We start from the raw sequence: 21,502 nt of genomic DNA on the forward strand, positions 1-21,502 counted from the left end.
GCGTGCTTCCATGTTGAAGGGACCGTCCTACTGGTTATAGAGGAGTTCATGAGATCCAGGAGCGTAGGGAAAATAGCAACGCTGGCAAGATTTAGTGAGCCTGGGGGGGCAGGGTCACACGGGGAGCCGGATTTTATTTGTTGTGCCAGTTTCTTTACGGTTTCCAATGTTATAAGGGGGAGAGACTCCAACCACTTGGTCGGATTTACTGTCAAGTGCGGGTTTTGACCAGGGGAATCAGTGGATGGATTAGGGAAGGAGAGTTAAATTTTATTAATTTTTTGGAAGAAGAATTCCGCCAGATCATTGCACTTGGTCGGTGAGTTATTGTTGTCTGTGACCGGAGATGGGGGTTTGATCAGGGAGTTGACTATGCGAAAAATTTCTTTAGATTTGGATTTTGCCATGGTGATTTTAAAATTGTAGAAGGCAGCTTGCGAGGATTTAATTGCAAGCTTATAGTTCCTGATCATTTCCCTATAGGTGGCTTTTTCTTCGGGATTGTATGAAGTGCGCCACTTTCTCTCCTGTCTTTTACAGAGACATCTGTGTTCAAGGGGAAGTGGAAGGTAATGCAGACAAGAGTTTACTTTACAAAAAAGCATGAAATGGGAAATATTCATTGTCAAACCTGAAGGTAAGAGAGGTGGAAGCAAGTTTAGAAGGAGGACATAAAGCAAAGTCTATGTTAAATTGATTGTGTTGTAGATCAGTTGGAAAAAATTTGATGAATAGAGAAAAAGAACTACAGCTGATCCCAAGACCTATTTTGTTAGAAGCAAGGAACCTCTCAACTGTGCCGAAGCCCGGGATTCAACCAGGGACCTTTAGATCTTCAGTCTAACGCTCGGCCAACTGAGCTATTTCGGCCTTCTGATAGCTGGGGTCTTCATACTTTAATTTGAACCATTTAACAAAATAGATGCAGGACCTGGATTTTTAACCTCATATGGTAGAGATATGTTTTAAGGAGTCCTGTATCATTCCCCAGTTAACTGGTGCAATGGGTAAATAGCATTTTTGGGATCCAGGTTAGGTAGTTGTTTTTTTAACTCTGAATGGACTAGCACTATATTACCCAAATATATTTGGCATGAGTAGGTAAGCAATGTCATCTGACTACTGACATCTGTGTTCAAGGGGAAGTGGAATGTGATGCAGACAAGAGTTTACTTTACAAAAAAGGACAAAATGGAAAACATTCATAGTCAAACCTGAAGGCAAGATAGGTGGAAGAAAGTTTAAAAGGAGGACAGAAAGCAAAGTCTATGTTGAATTGATCATTTTGTAGATCAGTTGATAAAAATGTTGATAGAGAAAAAAGTACTACAGCTGATTCCAAGACCTATTTTGTTAGAAGCAAGGAACCTCTCAACTGTGCCGAAACCCGGGATTGAACCAGGGACCTTTAGATCTTCAGTCTAACGCTCTCCCAGCTTAGCTATTTTGGCCTGCTTATAGCTGTGGTCTTCATACTTTAATTTAAACCATTTAACAAAATAGATGCAGGACCTGGATTTTTAACCTCATATGGTGAGATATGTTTTAAGGAGTCCTGTATCATTCCGCAATTAACTGGTGCAATGGGTAAATAGCATTTTTGGGATCCAGGTTAGGTAGTTGTTTTTTTAACTCTGAATGGACTAGCACTATATTACCCAGATATATTTGGCATGAGTAGGTAAGCAATGTCATCTGACTACTGACATCTGTGTTCAAGGGGAAGTGGAAGGTAATGCAGACAAGAGTTTACTTTACAAAAAAGCATGAAATGGGAAATATTCATTGTCAAACCTGAAGGTAAGAGAGGTGGAAGCAAGTTTAGAAGGAGGACATAAAGCAAAGTCTATGTTAAATTGATTGTGTTGTAGATCAGTTGGAAAAAATTTGATGAATAGAGAAAAAGTACTACAGCTGATTCCAAGACCTATTTTGTTAGAAGCAAGGAACCTCTCAACTCTGCCGAAACCCAGGATTGAACCAGGGACCTTTAGATCTTCAGTCTAACGCTCTCCCAGCTGAGCTATTTCGGCCTGCTTATAGCTGGGGTCTTCATACTTTAATTTAAACCATTTAACAAAATAGATGCAGGACCTGGATTTTTAACCTCATATGGTAGAGATATGTTTTAAGGAGGCCTGTATCATTCCCCAGTTAACTGGTGCAATGGGTAAATAGCATTTTTGGGATCCAGGTTAGGTAGTTGTTTTTTTAACTCTGAATGGACTAGCACTATATTACCTAGATATATTTGGCATGAGTAGGTAAGCAATGTCATCTGACTACTGACATCTGTGTTCAAGGGGAAGTGGAATGTGATGCAGACAAGAGTTTACTTTACAAAAAAGGACGAAATGGGAAACATTCATTGTCAAACCTGAAGGCAAGATAGGTGGAAGAAAGTTTAAAAGGAGGACAGAAAGCAAAGTCTATGTTGAATTGATCATTTTGTAGATCAGTTGATAAAGATGTTGATAGAGAAAAAAGTACTACAGCTGATTCCAAGACCTATTTTGTTAGAAGCAAGGAACCTCTCAACTGTGCCGAAACCCGGGATTGAACCAGGGACCTTTAGATCTTCAGTCTAACGCTCTCCCAACTGAGCTATTTCGGCCTGCTTATAGCTGTGGTCTTCATACTTTAATTTAAACCATTTAACAAAATAGATGCAGGACCTGGATTTTTAACCTCATATGGTAGAGATATGTTTTAAGGAGTCCTGTATCATTCCGCAATTAACTGGTGCAATGGGTAAATAGCATTTTTTGGATCCAGGTTAGGTAGTTGTTTTTTTAACTCTGAATGGACTAGCACTATATTACCCAGATATATTTGGCATGAGTAGGTAAGCAATGTCATCTGACTACTGACATCTGTGTTCAAGGGGAAGTGGAAGGTAATGCAGACAAGAGTTTACTTTACAAAAAAGCATGAAATGGGAAATATTCATTGTCAAACCTGAAGGTAAGAGAGGTGGAAGCAAGTTTAGAAGGAGGACATAAAGCAAAGTCTATGTTAAATTGATTGTGTTGTAGATCAGTTGGAAAAAATTTGATGAATAGAGAAAAAGAACTACAGCTGATCCCAAGACCTATTTTGTTAGAAGCAAGGAACCTCTCAACTGCGCCGAAACCGGGGATTGAACCAGGGACCTTTAGATCTTCAGTCTAACGCTCGGCCAACTGAGCTAGTTCGGCCTTCTGATAGCTGGGGTCTTCATACTTTAATTTGAACCATTTAACAAAATAGATGCAGGACCTGGATTTTTAACCTCATATGGTAGAGATATGTTTTAAGGAGTCCTGTATCATTCCCCAGTTAACTGGTGCAATGGATATAAGTATCAAGCATTAGCATCATAGGTAAGTAAGCCCAAAGGGAGAGCCCCACCAGGAACAGCTTCCTTGCCGCTCAGCCCATCCACTCCAACTGCCACTCCACACACAGGCCACTCCACACACAGGCATACCAGCATTCCATTCACACATCACTCATACCAGCATTCCAAGCTCACTCACACTGGCTGAGCAGCAAGGGAGATAACTATGAAAGGTACAACATACTAAATACTAGCATACTACAGTATCATTCCCCAGTTAACTGGTGCAATGGGTAAATAGCATTTTTGGGATCCATGTTAGGTAGTTGTTTTTTTAACTCTGAATGGACTAGCGCTATATTACCCAGATATATTTGGCATGAGTAGGTAAGCAATGTCATCTGACTACTGACATCTGTGTTCAAGGGGAAGTGGAATGTGATGCAGACAAGAGTTTACTTTACAAAAAAGGACGAAATGGAAAACATTCATAGTCAAACCTGAAGGCAAGATAGGTGGAAGAAAGTTTCAAAGGAGGACAGAAAGCAAAGTCTATGTTGAATTGATCATTTTGTAGATCAGTTGATAAAAATGTTGATTGAGAAAAAAGTACTACAGCTGATTCCAAGATCTATTTTGTTAGAAGCAAGGAACCTCGCAACTGTGCCGAAACCCGGGATTGAACCAGGGACCTTTAGATCTTCAGTCTAACGCTCTCCCAACTTAGCTATTTCGGCCTGCTTATAGCTGTGGTCTTCATACTTTAATTTAAACCATTTAACAAAATAGATGCAGGACCTGGATTTTTAACCTCATATGGTGAGATATGTTTTAAGGAGTCCTGTATCATTCCGCAATTAACTGGTGCAATGGGTAAATAGCATTTTTGGGATCCAGATATATTTGGCATGAGTAGGTAAGCAATGTCATCTGACTACTGACATCTGTATTCAAGGGGAGGTGGAAGGTAATGCAGACAAGAGTTTACTTTACAAAAAAGCATGAAATGGGAAATATTCATTGTCAAACCTGAAGGTAAGAGAGGTGGAAGCAAGTTTAGAAGGAGGACATAAAGCAAAGTCTATGTTAAATTGATTGTGTTGTAGATCAGTTGGAAAAAATTTGATGAATAGAGAAAAAGTACTACAGCTGATTCCAAGACCTATTTTGTTAGAAGCAAGGAACCTCTCAACTGTGCCGAAACCCGGGATTGAACCAGGGACCTTTAGATCTTCAGTCTAACGCTCTCCCAACTGAGCTATTTCGGCCTGCTTATACCTGTGGTCTTCATGCTTTAATTTAAACCATTTAACAAAATAGATGCAGGACCTGGATTTTTAACCTCATATGGTAGAGATATGTTTTAAGGAGTCCTGTATCATTCCGCAATTAACTGGTGCAATGGGTAAATAGCATTTTTTGGATCCAGGTTAGGTAGTTGTTTTTTAACTCTGAATGGACTAGCACTATATTACCCAGATATATTTGGCATGAGTAGGTAAGCAATGTCATCTGACTACTGACATCTGTGTTCAAGGGGAAGTGGAAGGTAATGCAGACAAGAGTTTACTTTACAAAAAAGCATGAAATGGGAAATATTCATTGTCAAACCTGAAGGTAAGAGAGGTGGAAGCAAGTTTAGAAGGAGGACATAAAGCAAAGTCTATGTTAAATTGATTGTGTTGTAGATCAGTTGGAAAAAATTTGATGAATAGAGAAAAAGAACTACAGCTGATCCCAAGACCTATTTTGTTAGAAGCAAGGAACCTCTCAACTGTGCCGAAACCCGGGATTCAACCAGGGACCTTTAGATCTTCAGTCTAACGCTCGGCCAACTGAGCTATTTCGGCCTTCTGATAGCTGGGGTCTTCATACTTTAATTTGAACCATTTAACAAAATAGATGCAGGACCTGGATTTTTAACCTCATATGGTAGAGATATGTTTTAAGGAGTCCTGTATCATTCCCAGTTAACTGGTGCAATGGGTAAATAGCATTTTTGGGATCCAGGTTAGGTAGTTGTTTTTTTAACTCTGAATGGACTAGCACTATATTACCCAGATATATTTGGCATGAGTAGGTAAGCAATGTCATCTGACTACTGACATCTGTGTTCAAGGGGAAGTGGAATGTGATGCAGACAAGAGTTTACTTTACAAAAAAGGACAAAATGGAAAACATTCATAGTCAAACCTGAAGGCAAGATAGGTGGAAGAAAGTTTAAAAGGAGGACAGAAAGCAAAGTCTATGTTGAATTGATCATTTTGTAGATCAGTTGATAAAAATGTTGATAGAGAAAAAAGTACTACAGCTGATTCCAAGACCTATTTTGTTAGAAGCAAGGAACCTCTCAACTGTGCCGAAACCCGGGATTGAACCAGGGACCTTTAGATCTTCAGTCTAACGCTCTCCCAGCTTAGCTATTTTGGCCTGCTTATAGCTGTGGTCTTCATACTTTAATTTAAACCATTTAACAAAATAGATGCAGGACCTGGATTTTTAACCTCATATGGTGAGATATGTTTTAAGGAGTCCTGTATCATTCCGCAATTAACTGGTGCAATGGGTAAATAGCATTTTTGGGATCCAGGTTAGGTAGTTGTTTTTTTAACTCTGAATGGACTAGCACTATATTACCCAGATATATTTGGCATGAGTAGGTAAGCAATGTCATCTGACTACTGACATCTGTGTTCAAGGGGAAGTGGAAGGTAATGCAGACAAGAGTTTACTTTACAAAAAAGCATGAAATGGGAAATATTCATTGTCAAACCTGAAGGTAAGAGAGGTGGAAGCAAGTTTAGAAGGAGGACATAAATCAAAGTCTATGTTAAATTGATTGTGTTGTAGATCAGTTGGAAAAAAATTGATGAATAGAGAAAAAGTACTACAGCTGATTCCAAGACCTATTTTGTTAGAAGCAAGGAACCTCTCAACTGTGCCGAAACCCGGGATTGAATCAGGGACCTTTAGAGCTTCAGTCTAACGCTCTCCCAACTGAGCTATTTCGGCCTGCTTATAGCTGTGGTCTTCATACTTTAATTTAAACCATTTAACAAAATAGATGCAGGACCTGGATTTTTAACCTCATATGGTGAGATATGTTTTAAGGAGTCCTGTATCATTCCGCAATTAACTGGTGCAATGGGTAAATAGCATTTTTTGGATCCAGTTTAGGTAGTTGTTTTTTTAACTCTGAATGGACTAGCACTATATTACCCAGATATATTTGGCATGAGTAGGTAAGCAATGTCATCTGACTACTGACATCTGTGTTCAAGGGGAAGTGGAAGGTAATGCAGACAAGAGTTTACTTTACAAAAAAGCATGAAATGGGAAATATTCATTGTCAAACCTGAAGGTAAGAGAGGTGGAAGCAAGTTTAGAAGGAGGACATAAAGCAAAGTCTATGTTAAATTGATTGTATTGTAGATCAGTTGGAAAAAATTTGATGAATAGAGAAAAAGAACTACAGCTGATCCCAAGACCTATTTTGTTAGAAGCAAGGAACCTCTCAACTGTGCCGAAACCCGGGATTGAACCAGGGACCTTTAGATCTTCAGTCTAACGCTCGCCCAACTGAGCTATTTCAGCCTGCTTATAGCTGTGGTCTTCATACTTTAATTTAAACCATTTAACAAAATAGATGCAGGACCTGGATTTTTAACCTCATATGGTAGAGATATGTTTTAAGGAGTCCTGTATCATTCCCCAGTTAACTGGTGCAATGGGTAAATAGCATTTTTGGGATCCAGGTTAGGTAGTTGTTTTTTTAACTCTGAATGGACTAGCACTATATTACCCAGATATATTTGGCATGAGTAGGTAAGCAATGTCATCTGACTACTGACATCTGTGTTCAAGGGGAAGTGGAATGTGATGCAGACAAGAGTTTACTTTACAAAAAAGGACGAAATGGAAAACATTCATAGTCAAACCTGAAGGCAAGATAGGTGGAAGAAAGTTTAAAAGGAGGACAGAAAGCAAAGTCTATGTTGAATTGATCATTTTGTAGATCAGTTGATAAAAATGTTGATAGAGAAAAAAGTACTACAGCTGATTCCAAGACCTATTTTGTTAGAAGCAAGGAACCTCTCAACTGTGCCGAAACCCGGGATTTTTAGATCTTCAGTCTAACGCTCTCCCAACTTAGCTATTTCTGCCTGCTTATAGCTGTGGTCTTCATACTTTAATTTAAACCATTTAACAAAATAGATGCAGGACCTGGATTTTTAACCTCATATGGTGAGATATGTTTTAAGGAGTCCTGTATCATTCCGCAAATAACTGGTGCAATGGGTAAATAGCATTTTTGGGATCCAGATATATTTGGCATGAGTAGGTAAGCAATGTCATCTGACTACTGACATCTGTATTCAAGGGGAGGTGGAAGGTAATGCAGACAAGAGTTTACTTTACAAAAAAGCATGAAATGGGAAATATTCATTGTCAAACCTGAAGGTAAGAGAGGTGGAAGCAAGTTTAGAAGGAGGACATAAAGCAAAGTCTATGTTAAATTGATTGTGTTGTAGATCAGTTGGAAAAAATTTGATGAATAGAGAAAAAGTACTACAGCTGATTCCAAGACCTATTTTGTTAGAAGCAAGGAACCTCTCAACTGTGCCGAAACCCGGGATTGAACCAGGGACCTTTAGATCTTCAGTCTAACGCTCTCCCAACTGAGCTATTTCGGCCTGCTTATAGCTGTGGTCTTCATACTTTAATTTAAACCATTTAACAAAATAGATGCAGGACCTGGATTTTTAACCTCATATGGTAGAGATATGTTTTAAGGAGTCCTGTATCATTCCGCAATTAACTGGTGCAATGGGTAAATAGCATTTTTTGGATCCAGGTTAGGTAGTTGTTTTTTTAACTCTGAATGGACTAGCACTATATTAACCAGATATATTTGGCATGAGTAGGTAAGCAATGTCATCTGACTACTGACATCTGTGTTCAAGGGGAAGTGGAAGGTAATGCAGACAAGAGTTTACTTTACAAAAAAGCATGAAATGGGAAATATTCATTGTCAAACCTGAAGGTAAGAGAGGTGGAAGCAAGTTTAGGAGGACATAAAGCAAAGTCTATGTTAAATTGATTGTGTTGTAGATCAGTTGGAAAAAATTTGATGAATAGAGAAAAAAAACTACAGCTGATCCCAGGATCTATTTTGTTAGAAGCAAGGAACCTCTCAACTGTGCCGAAACCCGGGATTGAACCAGGGACCTTTAGATCTTCAATCTAACGCTCGGCCAACTGAGCTATTTCGGCCTTCTGATAGCTGGGGTCTTCATACTTTAATTTGAACCATTTAACAAAATAGATGCAGGACCTGGATTTTTAACCTCATATGGTAGAGATATGTTTTAAGGAGTCCTGTATCATTCCCCAGTTAACTGGTGCAATGGGTAAATAGCATTTTTGGGATCCTGGTTAGGTAGTTGTTTTTTTAACTCTGAATGGACTAGCACTATATTACCAGATATATTTGGCATGAGTAGGTAAGCAATGTCATCTGACTACTGACATCTGTGTTCAAGGGGAAGTGGAATGTGATGCAGACAAGAGTTTACTTTACAAAAAAGGACAAAATGGAAAACATTCATAGTCAAACCTGAAGGCAAGATAGGTGGAAGAAAGTTTAAAAGGAGGACAGAAAGCAAAGTCTATGTTGAATTGATCATTTTGTAGATCAGTTGATAAAAATGTTGATAGAGAAAAAAGTACTACAGCTGATTCCAAGACCTATTTTGTTAGAAGCAAGGAACCTCTCAACTGTGCCGAAACCCGGGAGTGAACCAGGGACCTTTAGATCTTCAGTCTAACGCTCTCCCAGCTTAGCTATTTTGGCCTGCTTATAGCTGTGGTCTTCATACTTTACTTTAAACCATTTAACAAAATAGATGCAGGACCTGGATTTTTAACCTCATATGGTGAGATATGTTTTAAGGAGTCCTGTATCATTCCGCAATTAACTGGTGCAATGGGTAAATAGCATTTTTGGGATCCAGGTTAGGTAGTTGTTTTTTTAACTCTGAATTGACTAGCACTATATTACCCAGATATATTTGGCATGAGTAGGTAAGCAATGTAATCTGACTACTGACATCTGTGTTCAAGGGGAAGTGGAAGGTAATGCAGACAAGAGTTTACTTTACAAAAAAGCATGAAATGGGAAATATTCATTGTCAAACCTGAAGGTAAGAGAGGTGGAAGCAAGTTTAGAAGGAGGACATAAATCAAAGTCTATGTTAAATTGATTGTGTTGTAGATCAGTTGGAAAAAATTTGATGAATAGAGAAAAAGTACTACAGCTGATTCCAAGACCTATTTTGTTAGAAGCAAGGAACCTCTCAACTGTGCCGAAACCCGGGATTGAATCAGGGACCTCTAGAGCTTCAGTCTAACGCTCTCCCAACTGAGCTATTTCGGCCTCCTTATAGCTGTGGTCTTCATACTTTAATTTAAACCATTTAACAAAATAGATGCAGGACCTGGATTTTTAACCTCATATGGTAGAGATATGTTTTAAGGAGTCCTGTATCATTCCCCAGTTAACTGGTGCAATGGGTAAATAGCATTTTTGGGATCCAGGTTAGGTAGTTGTTTTTTTAACTCGAAATGGACTAGCACTATATTACCTAGATATATTTGGCATGAGTAGGTAAGCAATGTCATCTGACTACTGACATCTGTGTTCAAGGGGAAGTGGAATGTGATGCAGACAAGAGTTTACTTTACAAAAAAGGACGAAATGGGAAACATTCATAGTCAAACCTGAAGGCAAGATAGGTGGAAGAAAGTTTAAAAGGAGGACAGAAAGCAAAGTCTATGTTGAATTGATCATTTTGTAGATCAGTTGATAAAAATGTTGATAGAGAAAAAAGTACTACAGCTGATTCCAAGACCTATTTTGTTAGAAGCAAGGAACCTCTCAACTGTGCCGAAACCCGGGATTGAACCAGGGACCTTTAGATCTTCAGTCTAACGCTCTCCCAACTGAGCTAGTTCGGCCTTCTGATAGCTGGGGTCTTCATACTTTAATTTGAGCCATTTAACTAAATAGATGCAGGACCTGGATCTTTAACCTCATATGGTAGAGATATGTTTTAAGGAGTCCTGTATCATTCCCCAGTTAACTGGTGCAATGGGTAAATAGCATTTTTGGGATCCAGGTTAGGTAGTTGTTTTTTTAACTCTGAATGGACTAGCACTATATTACCCAGATATATTTGGCATGAGTAGGTAAGCAATGTCATCTGACTACTGACATCTGTGTTCAAGGGGAAGTGGAATGTGATGCAGACAAGAGTTTACTTTACAAAAAAGGACGAAATGGAAAACATTCATAGTCAAACCTGAAGGCAAGATAGGTGGAAGAAAGTTTAAAAGGAGGACAGAAAGCAAAGTCTATGTTGAATTGATCATTTTGTAGATCAGTTGATAAAAATGTTGATAGAGAAAAAAGTACTACAGCTGATTCCAAGACCTATTTTGTTAGAAGCAAGGAGCCTCTCAACAGTGCCGAAACCCAGGATTGAACCAGGGACCTTTAGATCTTCATTCTAACGCTCTCCCAGCTTAGCTATTTTGGCCTGCTTATAGCTGTGGTCTTCATACTTTAATTTAAACCATTTAACAAAATAGATGCAGGACCTGGATTTTTAACCTCATATGGTGAGATATGTTTTAAGGAGTCCTGTGTCATTCCGCAATTAACTGGTGCAATGGGTAAATAGCATTTTTGGGATCCAGGTTAGGTAGTTGTTTTTTTAACTCTGAATGGACTAGCACTATATTACCCAGATATATTTGGCATGAGTAGGTAAGCAATGTCATCTGACTACTGACATCTGTGTTCAAGGGGAAGTGGAAGGTAATGCAGACAAGAGTTTACTTTACAAAAAAGCATGAAATGGGAAATATTCATTGTCAAACCTGAAGGTAAGAGAGGTGGAAGCAAGTTTAGAAGGAGGACATAAATCAAAGTCTATGTTAAATTGATTGTGTTGTAGATCAGTTGGAAAAAATTTGATGAATAGAGAAAAAGTACTACAGCTGATTCCAAGACCTATTTTGTTAGAAGCAAGGAACCTCTCAACTGTGCCGAAACCCGGGATTGAATCAGGGACCTGTAGAGCTTCAGTCTAACGCTCTCCCAACTGAGATATTTCGGCCTGCTTATAGCTGTGGTCTTCATACTTTAATTTAAACCATTTAACAAAATAGATGCAGGACCTGGATTTTTAACCTCATATGGTAGAGATATGTTTTAAGGAGTCCTGTATCATTCCCCAGTTAACTGGTGCAATGGGTAAATAGCATTTTTGGGATCCAGGTTAGGTAGTTGTTTTTTTAACTCTGAATGGACTAGCACTATATTACCCAGATATATTTGGCATGAGTAGGTAAGCAATGTCATCTGACTACTGACATCTGTGTTCAAGGGGAAGTGGAATGTGATGCAGACAAGAGTTTACTTTACAAAAAAGGACAAAATGGAAAACATTCATAGTCAAACCTGAAGGCAAGATAGGTGGAAGAAAGTTTAAAAGGAGGACAGAAAGCAAAGTCTATGTTGAATTGATCATTTTGTAGATCAGTTGATAAAAATGTTGATAGAGAAAAAAGTACTACAGCTGATTCCAAGACCTATTTTGTTAGAAGCAAGGAACCTCTCAACTGTGCCGAAACCCGGGATTGAACCAGGGACCTTTAGATCTTCAGTCTAACGCTCTCCCAGCTTAGCTATTTTGGCCTGCTTATAGCTGTGGTCTTCATACTTTAATTTAAACCATTTAACAAAATAGATGCAGGACCTGGATTTTTAACCTCATATGGTGAGATATGTTTTAAGGAGTCCTGTATCATTCCGCAATTAACTGGTGCAATGGGTAAATAGCATTTTTGGGATCCAGATATATTTGGCATGAGTAGGTAAGCAATGTCATCTGACTACTGACATCTGTATTCAAGGGGAGGTGGAAGGTAATGCAGACAAGAGTTTACTTTACAAAAAAGCATGAAATGGGAAATATTCATTGTCAAACCTGAAGGTAAGAGAGGTGGAAGCACGTTTAGAAGGAGGACATAAAGCAAAGTCTATGTTAAATTGATTGTGTTGTAGATCAGTTGGAAAAAATTTGATGAATAGAGAAAAAGTACTACAGCTGATTCCAAGACCTATTTTGTTAGAAGCAAGGAACCTCTCAACTGTGCCGAAACCCGGGATTGAACCAGGGACCTTTAGATCTTCAGTCTAACGCTCTCCCAACTGAGCTATTTCAGCCTGCTTATATCTGTGGTCTTCATACTTTAATTTAAACCATTTAACAAAATAGATGCAGGACCTGGATTTTTAACCTCATATGGTAGAGATATGTTTTAAGGAGTCCTGTATCATTCCGCAATTAACTGGTGCAATGGGTAAATAGCATTTTTTGGATCCAGGTTAGGTAGTTGTTTTTTTTAACTCTGAATGGACTAGCACTATATTACCCAGATATATTTGGCATGAGTAGGTAAGCAATGTCATCTGACTACTGACATCTGTGTTCAAGGGGAAGTGGAAGGTAATGCAGACAAGAGTTTACTTTACAAAAAAGCATGAAATGGGAAATATTCATTGTCAAACCTGAAGGTAAGAGAGGTGGAAGCAAGTTTAGAAGGAGGACATAAAGCAAAGTCTATGTTAAATTGATTGTGTTGTAGATCAGTTGGAAAAAATTTGATGAATAGAGAAAAAGAACTACAGCTGATCCCAAGACCTATTTTGTTAGAAGAAAGGAACCTCTCAACTGTGCCGAAACCCGGGATTGAACCAGGGACCTTTAGATCTTCAGTCTAACGCTCGGCCAACTGAGCTATTTCTGCCTTCTGATAGCTGGGGTCTTCATACTTTAATTTGAACCATTTAACAAAATAGATGCAGGACCTGGATTTTTAACCTCATATGGTAGAGATATGTTTTAAGGAGTCCTGTATCATTCCCCAGTTAACTGGTGCAATGGGTAAATAGCATTTTTGGGATCCAGGTTAGGTAGTTGTTTTTTTAACTCTGAATGGACTAGCACTATATTACCCAGATATATTTGGCATGAGTAGGTAAGCAATGTCATCTGACTACTGACATCTGTGTTCAAGGGGAAGTGGAATGTGATGCAGACAAGAGTTTACTTTACAAAAAAGGACAAAATGGAAAACATTCATAGTCAAACCTGAAGGCAAGATAGGTGGAAGAAAGTTTAAAAGGAGGACAGAAAGCAAAGTCTATGTTGAATTGATCATTTTGTAGATCAGTTGATAAAAATGTTGATAGAGAAAAAAGTACTACAGCTGATTCCAAGACCTATTTTGTTAGAAGCAAGGAGCCTCTCAACAGTGCCGAAACCCAGGATTGAACCAGGGACCTTTAGATCTTCAGTCTAACGCTCTCCCAGCTTAGCTATTTTGGCCTGCTTATAGCTGTGGTCTTCATACTTTAATTTAAACCATTTAACAAAATAGATGCAGGACCTGGATTTTTAACCTCATATGGTGAGATATGTTTTAAGGAGTCCTGTGTCATTCCGCAATTAACTGGTGCAATGGGTAAATAGCATTTTTGGGATCCAGGTTAGGTAGTTGTTTTTTTAACTCTGAATGGACTAGCACTATATTACCCAGATATATTTGGCATGAGTAGGTAAGCAATGTCATCTGACTACTGACATCTGTGTTCAAGGGGAAGTGGAAGGTAATGCAGACAAGAGTTTACTTTACAAAAAAGCATGAAATGGGAAATATTCATTGTCAAACCTGAAGGTAAGAGAGGTGGAAGCAAGTTTAGAAGGAGGACATAAATCAAAGTCTATGTTAAATTGATTGTGTTGTAGATCAGTTGGAAAAAATTTGATGAATAGAGAAAAAGTACTACAGCTGATTCCAAGACCTATTTTGTTAGAAGCAAGGAACCTCTCAACTGTGCCGAAACCCGGGATTGAATCAGGGACCTGTAGAGCTTCAGTCTAACGCTCTCCCAACTGAGATATTTCGGCCTGCTTATAGCTGTGGTCTTCATACTTTAATTTAAACCATTTAACAAAATAGATGCAGGACCTGGATTTTTAACCTCATATGGTAGAGATATGTTTTAAGGAGTCCTGTATCATTCCCCAGTTAACTGGTGCAATGGGTAAATAGCATTTTTGGGATCCAGGTTAGGTAGTTGTTTTTTTAACTCGAAATGGACTAGCACTATATTACCTAGATATATTTGGCATGAGTAGGTAAGCAATGTCATCTGACTACTGACATCTGTGTTCAAGGGGAAGTGGAATGTGATGCAGACAAGAGTTTACTTTACAAAAAAGGACGAAATGGGAAACATTCATTGTCAAACCTGAAGGCAAGATAGGTGGAAGGAAGTTTAAAAGGAGGACAGAAAGCAAAGTCTATGTTGAATTGATCATTTTGTAGATCAGTTGATAAAAATGTTGATAGAGAAAAAAGTACTACAGCTGATTCCAAGACCTATTTTGTTAGAAGCAAGGAACCTCTGAACTGTGCCGAAACCCGGGATTGAACCAGGGACCTTTAGATCTTCAGTCTAACGCTCTCCCAACTGAGCTATTGCGGCCTTCTGATAGCTGGGGTCTTCATACTTTAATTTGAACCATTTAACAAAATAGATGCAGGACCTGGATTTTTAACCTCATATGGTAGAGATATGTTTTAAGGAGTCCTGTATCATTCCCCAGTTAACTGGTGCAATGGGTAAATAGCATTTTTGGGATCCATGTTAGGTAGTTGTTTTTTTAACTCGAAATGGACTAGCACTATATTACCTAGATATATTTGGCATGAGTAGGTAAGCAATGTCATCTGACTACTGACATCTGTGTTCAAGGGGAAGTGGAATGTGATGCAGACAAGAGTTTACTTTACAAAAAAGGACGAAATGGGAAACATTCATTGTCAAACCTGAAGGCAAGATAGGTGGAAGGAAGTTTAAAAGGAGGACAGAAAGCAAAGTCTATGTTGAATTGATCATTTTGTAGATCAGTTGATAAAAATGTTGATAGAGAAAAAAGTACTACAGCTGATTCCAAGACCTATTTTGTTAGAAGCAAGGAACCTCTGAACTGTGCCGAAACCCGGGATTGAACCAGGGACCTTTAGATCTTCAGTCTAACGCTCTCCCAACTGAGCTATTGCGGCCTTCTGATAGCTGGGGTCTTCATACTTTAATTTGAACCATTTAACAAAATAGATGCAGGACCTGGATTTTTAACCTCATATGGTAGAGATATGTTTTAAGGAGTCCTGTATCATTCCCCAGTTAACTGGTGCAATGGGTAAATAGCATTTTTGGGATCCATGTTAGGTAGTTGTTTTTTTAACTCGAAATGGACTAGCACTATATTACCTAGATATATTTGGCATGAGTAGGTAAGCAATGTCATCTGACTACTGACATCTGTGTTCAAGGGGAAGTGGAATGTGATGCAGACAAGAGTTTACTTTACAAAAAAGGACGAAATGGGAAACATTCATTGTCAAACCTGAAGGCAAGATAGGTGGAAGAAAGTTTAAAAGGAGGACAGAAAGCAAAGTCTATGTTGAATTGATCATTTTGTAGATCAGTTGATAAAAATGTTGATAGAGAAAAAAGTACTACAGCTGATTCCAAGACCTATTTTGTTAGAAGCAAGGAACCTCTCAACTGTGCCGAAACCCGGGATTGAACCAGGGACTTTTAGATCTTCAGTCTAACGTTCTCCCAACTGAGCTATTTCGGCCTTCTGATAGCTGGGGTCTTCATACTTTAATTTGAACCATTTAACAAAATAGATGCAGGACCTGGATTTTTAACCTCATATGGTAGAGATATGTTTTAAGGAGTCCTGTATCATTCCCCAGTTAACTGGTGCAATGGGTAAATAGCATTTTTGGGATCCATGTTAGGTAGTTGTTTTTTTAACTCGAAATGGACTAGCACTATATTACCTAGATATATTTGGCATGAGTAGGTAAGCAATGTCATCTGACTACTGACATCTGTGTTCAAGGGGAAGTGGAATGTGATGCAGACAAGAGTTTACTTTACAAAAAAGGACGAAATGGGAAACATTCATTGTCAAACCTGAAGGCAAGATAGGTGGAAGGAAGTTTAAAAGGAGGACAGAAAGCAAAGTCTATGTTGAATTGATCATTTTGTAGATCAGTTGATAAAAATGTTGATAGAGAAAAAAGTACTACAGCTGATTCCAAGACCTATTTTGTTAGAAGCAAGGAACCTCTGAACTGTGCCGAAACCCGGGATTGAACCAGGGACCTTTAGATCTTCAGTCTAACGCTCTCCCAACTGAGCTATTGCGGCCTGCTTATAGCTGTGGTCTTCATACTTTAATTTAAACCATTTAACAAAATAGATGCAGGACCTGGATTTTTAACCTCATATGGTAGAGATATATTTTAAGGAGTCCTGTATCATTCCGCAATTAACTGGTGCAATGGGCAAATAGCAGTTTTGGGATCCAGGTTAGGTAGTTGTTTTTTTAACTCTGAATGGACTAGCACTATATTACCCAGATATATTTGGCATGAGTAGGTAAGCAATGTCATCTGACTACTGACATCTGTATTCAAGGGGAGGTGGAAGGTAATGCAGACAAGAGTTTACTTTACAAAAAAGCATGAAATGGGAAATATTCATTGTCAAACCTGAAGGTAAGAGAGGTGGAAGCAAGTTTAGAAGGAGGACATAAAGCAAAGTCTATGTTAAATTGATTGTGTTGTAGATCAGTTGGAAAAAATTTGATGAATAGAGAAAAAGTACTACAGCTGATTCCAAGACCTATTTTGTTAGAAGCAAGGAACCTCTCAACTGTGCCGAAACCCGGGATTGAACCAGGGACCTTTAGATCTTCAGTCTAACGCTCTCCCAACTGAGCTATTTCGGCCTGCTTATAGCTGTGGTCTTCATACTTTAATTTAAACCATTTAACAAAATAGATGCAGGACCTGGATTTTTAACCTCATATGGTAGAGATATGTTTTAAGGAGTCCTGTATCATTCCGCAATTAACTGGTGCAATGGGTAAATAGCATTTTTTGGATCCAGGTTAGGTAGTTGTTTTTTTAACTCTGAATGGACTAGCACTATATTACCCAGATATATTTGGCATGAGTAGGTAAGCAATGTCATCTGACTACTGACATCTGTGTTCAAGGGGAAGTGGAAGGTAATGCAGACAAGAGTTTACTTTACAAAAAAGCATGAAATGGGAAATATTCATTGTCAAACCTGAAGGTAAGAGAGGTGGAAGCAAGTTTAGAAGGAGGACATAAAGCAAAGTCTATGTTAAATTGATTGTGTTGTAGATCAGTTGGAAAAAATTTGATGAATAGAGAAAAAGAACTACAGCTGATCCCAAGACCTATTTTGTTAGAAGCAAGGAACCTCTCAACTGTGCCGAAACCCGGGATTGAACCAGGGACCTTTAGATCTTCAGTCTAACGCTCGGCCAACTGAGCTATTTCGGCCTTCTGATAGCTGGGGTCTTCATACTTTAATTTGAACCATTTAACAAAATAGATGCAGGACCTGGATTTTTAACCTCATATGGTAGAGATATGTTTTAAGGAGTCCTGTATCATTCCCCAGTTAACTGGTGCAATGGGTAAATAGCATTTTTGGGATCCAGGTTAGGTAGTTGTTTTTTTAACTCTGAATGGACTAGCACTATATTACCCAGATATATTTGGCATGAGTAGGTAAGCAATGTCATCTGACTACTGACATCTGTGTTCAAGGGGAAGTGGAATGTGATGCAGACAAGAGTTTACTTTACAAAAAAGGACAAAATGGAAAACATTCATAGTCAAACCTGAAGGCAAGATAGGTGGAAGAAAGTTTAAAAGGAGGACAGAAAGCAAAGTCTATGTTGAATTGATCATTTTGTAGATCAGTTGATAAAAATGTTCATAGAGAAAAAAGTACTACAGCTGATTCCAAGACCTATTTTGTTAGAAGCAAGGAACCTCTCAACTGTGCCGAAACCCGGGATTGAACCAGGGACCTTTAGATCTTCAGTCTAACAATCTCCCAGCTTAGCTATTTTGGCCTGCTTATAGCTGTGGTCTTCATACTTTAATTTAAACCATTTAACAAAATAGATGCAGGACCTGGATTTTTAACCTCATATGGTGAGATATGTTTTAAGGAGTCCTGTATCATTCCGCAATTAACTGGTGCAATGGGTAAATAGCATTTTTGGGATCCAGGTTAGGTAGTTGTTTTTTTAACTCTGAATGGACTAGCACTATATTACCCAGATATATTTGGCATGAGTAGGTAAGCAATGTCATCTGACTACTGACATCTGTGTTCAAGGGGAAGTGGAAGGTAATGCAGACAAGAGTTTACTTTACAAAAAAGCATGAAATGGGAAATATTCATTGTCAAACCTGAAGGTAAGAGAGGTGGAAGCAAGTTTAGAAGGAGGACATAAAGCAAAGTCTATGTTAAATTGATTGTGTTGTAGATCAGTTGGAAAAAATTTGATGAATAGAGAAAAAGTACTACAGCTGATTCCAAGACCTATTTTGTTAGAAGCAAGGAACCTCTCAACTGTGCCGAAACCCAGGATTGAACCAGGGACCTTTAGATCTTCAGACTAACGCTCTCCCAGCTGAGCTATTACGGCCTGCTTATAGCTGGGGTCTTCATACTTTAATTTAAACCATTTAACAAAATAGATGCAGGACCTGGATTTTTAACCTCATATGGTAGAGATATGTTTTAAGGAGGCCTGTATCATTCCCCAGTTAACTGGTGCAATGGGTAAATAGCATTTTTGGGATCCAGGTTAGGTAGTTGTTTTTTTAACTCTGAATGGACTAGCACTATATTACCTAGATATATTTGGCATGAGTAGGTAAGCAATGTCATCTGACTACTGACATCTGTGTTCAAGGGGAAGTGGAATGTGATGCAGACAAGAGTTTACTTTACAAAAAAGGACGAAATGGGAAACATTCATTGTCAAACCTGAAGGCAAGATAGGTGGAAGAAAGTTTAAAAGGAGGACAGAAAGCAAAGTCTATGTTGAATTGATCATTTTGTAGATCAGTTGATAAAAATGTTGATAGAGAAAAAAGTACTACAGCTGATTCCAAGACCTATTTTGTTAGAAGCAAGGAACCTCTCAACTGTGCCGAAACCCGGGATTGAACCAGGGACCTTTAGATCTTCAGTCTAACGCTCTCCCAGCTTAGCTATTTCGGCCTGCTTATAGCTGTGGTCTTCATACTTTAATTTAAACCATTTAACAAAATAGATGCAGGACCTGGATTTTTAACCTCATATGGTGAGATATGTTTTAAGGAGTCCTGTATCATTCCGCAATTAACTGGTGCAATGGGTAAATAGCATTTTTGGGATCCAGATATATTTGGCATGAGTAGGTAAGCAATGTCATCTGACTACTGACATCTGTATTCAAGGGGAGGTGGAAGGTAATGCAGACAAGAGTTTACTTTACAAAAAAGCATGAAATGGGAAATATTCATTGTCAAACCTGAAGGTAAGAGAGGTGGAAGCAAGTTTAGAAGGAGGACATAAAGCAAAGTCTATGTTAAATTGATTGTGTTGTAGATCAGTTGGAAAAAATTTGATGAATAGAGAAAAAGTACTACAGCTGATTCCAAGACCTATTTTGTTAGAAGCAAGGAACCTCTCAACTGTGCCGAAACCCGGGATTGAACCAGGGACCTTTAGATCTTCAGTCTAACGCTCTCCCAACTGAGCTATTTCGGCCTGCTTATACCTGTGGTCTTCATACTTTAATTTAAACCATTTAACAAAATAGATGCAGGACCTGGATTTTTAACCTCATATGGTAGAGATATGTTTTAAGGAGTCCTGTATCATTCCGCAATTAACTGGTGCAATGGGTAAATAGCATTTTTTGGATCCAGGTTAGGTAGTTGTTTTTTTAACTCTGAATGGACTAGCACTATATTACCCAGATATATTTGGCATGAGTAGGTAAGCAATGTCATCTGACTACTGACATCTGTGTTCAAGGGGAAGTGGAAGGTAATGCAGACAAGAGTTTACTTTACAAAAAAGCATGAAATGGGAAATATTCATTGTCAAACCTGAAGGTAAGAGAGGTGGAAGCAAGTTTAGAAGGAGGACATAAAGCAAAGACTATGTTAAATTGATTGTGTTGTAGATCAGTTGGAAAAAATTTGATGAATAGAGAAAAAGAACTACAGCTGATCCCAAGACCTATTTTGTTAGAAGCAAGGAACCTCTCAACTGTGCCGAAACCCGGGATTCAACCAGGGACCTTTAGATCTTCAGTCTAACGCTCGGCCAACTGAGCTATTTCGGCCTTCTGATAGCTGGGGTCTTCATACTTTAATTTGAACCATTTAACAAAATAGATGCAGGACCTGGATTTTTAACCTCATATGGTAGAGATATGTTTTAAGGAGTCCTGTATCATTCCCCAGTTAACTGGTGCAATGGGTAAATAGCATTTTTGGGATCCAGGTTAGGTAGTTGTTTTTTTAACTCTGAATGGACTAGCACTATATTACCCAGATATATTTGGCATGAGTAGGTAAGCAATGTCATCTGACTACTGACATCTGTGTTCAAGGGGAAGTGGAATGTGATGCAGACAAGAGTTTACTTTACAAAAAAGGACAAAATGGAAAACATTCATAGTCAAACCTGAAGGCGAGATAGGTGGAAGAAAGTTTAAAAGGAGGACAGAAAGCAAAGTCTATGTTGAATTGATCATTTTGTAGATCAGTTGATAAAAATGTTGATAGAGAAAAAAGTACTACAGCTGATTCCAAGACCTATTTTGTTAGAAGCAAGGAACCTCTCAACTGTGCCGAAACCCGGGATTGAACTAGGGACCTTTAGATCTTCAGTCTAACGCTCTCCCAGCTTAGCTATTTTGGCCTGCTTATAGCTGTGGTCTTCATACTTTAATTTAAACCATTTAACAAAATAGATGCAGGACCTGGATTTTTAACCTCATATGGTGAGATATGTTTTAAGGAGTCCTGTATCATTCCGCAATTAACTGGTGCAATGGGTAAATAGCATTTTTGGGATCCAGGTTAGGTAGTTGTTTTTTTAACTCTGAATGGACTAGCACTATATTACCCAGATAT

General features: G+C 38.5%; 5 non-coding genes across 5 annotated transcripts; all 5 read right to left on the reverse strand.

Annotated features, from left to right (window-relative positions):
- Positions 1 to 2,541: 2,541 nt before the first annotated feature.
- TRNAF-GAA (transfer RNA phenylalanine (anticodon GAA)) lies at positions 2,542 to 2,614 on the reverse strand. The gene has a single exon. It is a non-coding gene; the product is annotated as a tRNA-Phe (tRNA).
- A 1,900-nt stretch (positions 2,615 to 4,514) lies between these two features.
- Positions 4,515 to 4,587, reverse strand: TRNAF-GAA (transfer RNA phenylalanine (anticodon GAA)). Its single transcript has one exon. It is a non-coding gene; the product is annotated as a tRNA-Phe (tRNA).
- A 3,353-nt stretch (positions 4,588 to 7,940) lies between these two features.
- On the reverse strand, positions 7,941 to 8,013 carry TRNAF-GAA (transfer RNA phenylalanine (anticodon GAA)). The gene has a single exon. It is a non-coding gene; the product is annotated as a tRNA-Phe (tRNA).
- Positions 8,014 to 17,192: 9,179 nt separating this feature from the next.
- On the reverse strand, positions 17,193 to 17,265 carry TRNAF-GAA (transfer RNA phenylalanine (anticodon GAA)). Its single transcript has one exon. It is a non-coding gene; the product is annotated as a tRNA-Phe (tRNA).
- A 2,785-nt stretch (positions 17,266 to 20,050) lies between these two features.
- Positions 20,051 to 20,123, reverse strand: TRNAF-GAA (transfer RNA phenylalanine (anticodon GAA)). The gene has a single exon. It is a non-coding gene; the product is annotated as a tRNA-Phe (tRNA).
- Positions 20,124 to 21,502: the final 1,379 nt, after the last annotated feature.

Source organism: Lissotriton vulgaris, chromosome 8, assembly GCF_964263255.1.
Source record: "Lissotriton vulgaris chromosome 8, aLisVul1.2, whole genome shotgun sequence".
In the NCBI taxonomy this organism is placed as follows: Eukaryota; Metazoa; Chordata; class Amphibia; order Caudata; family Salamandridae; genus Lissotriton; species Lissotriton vulgaris.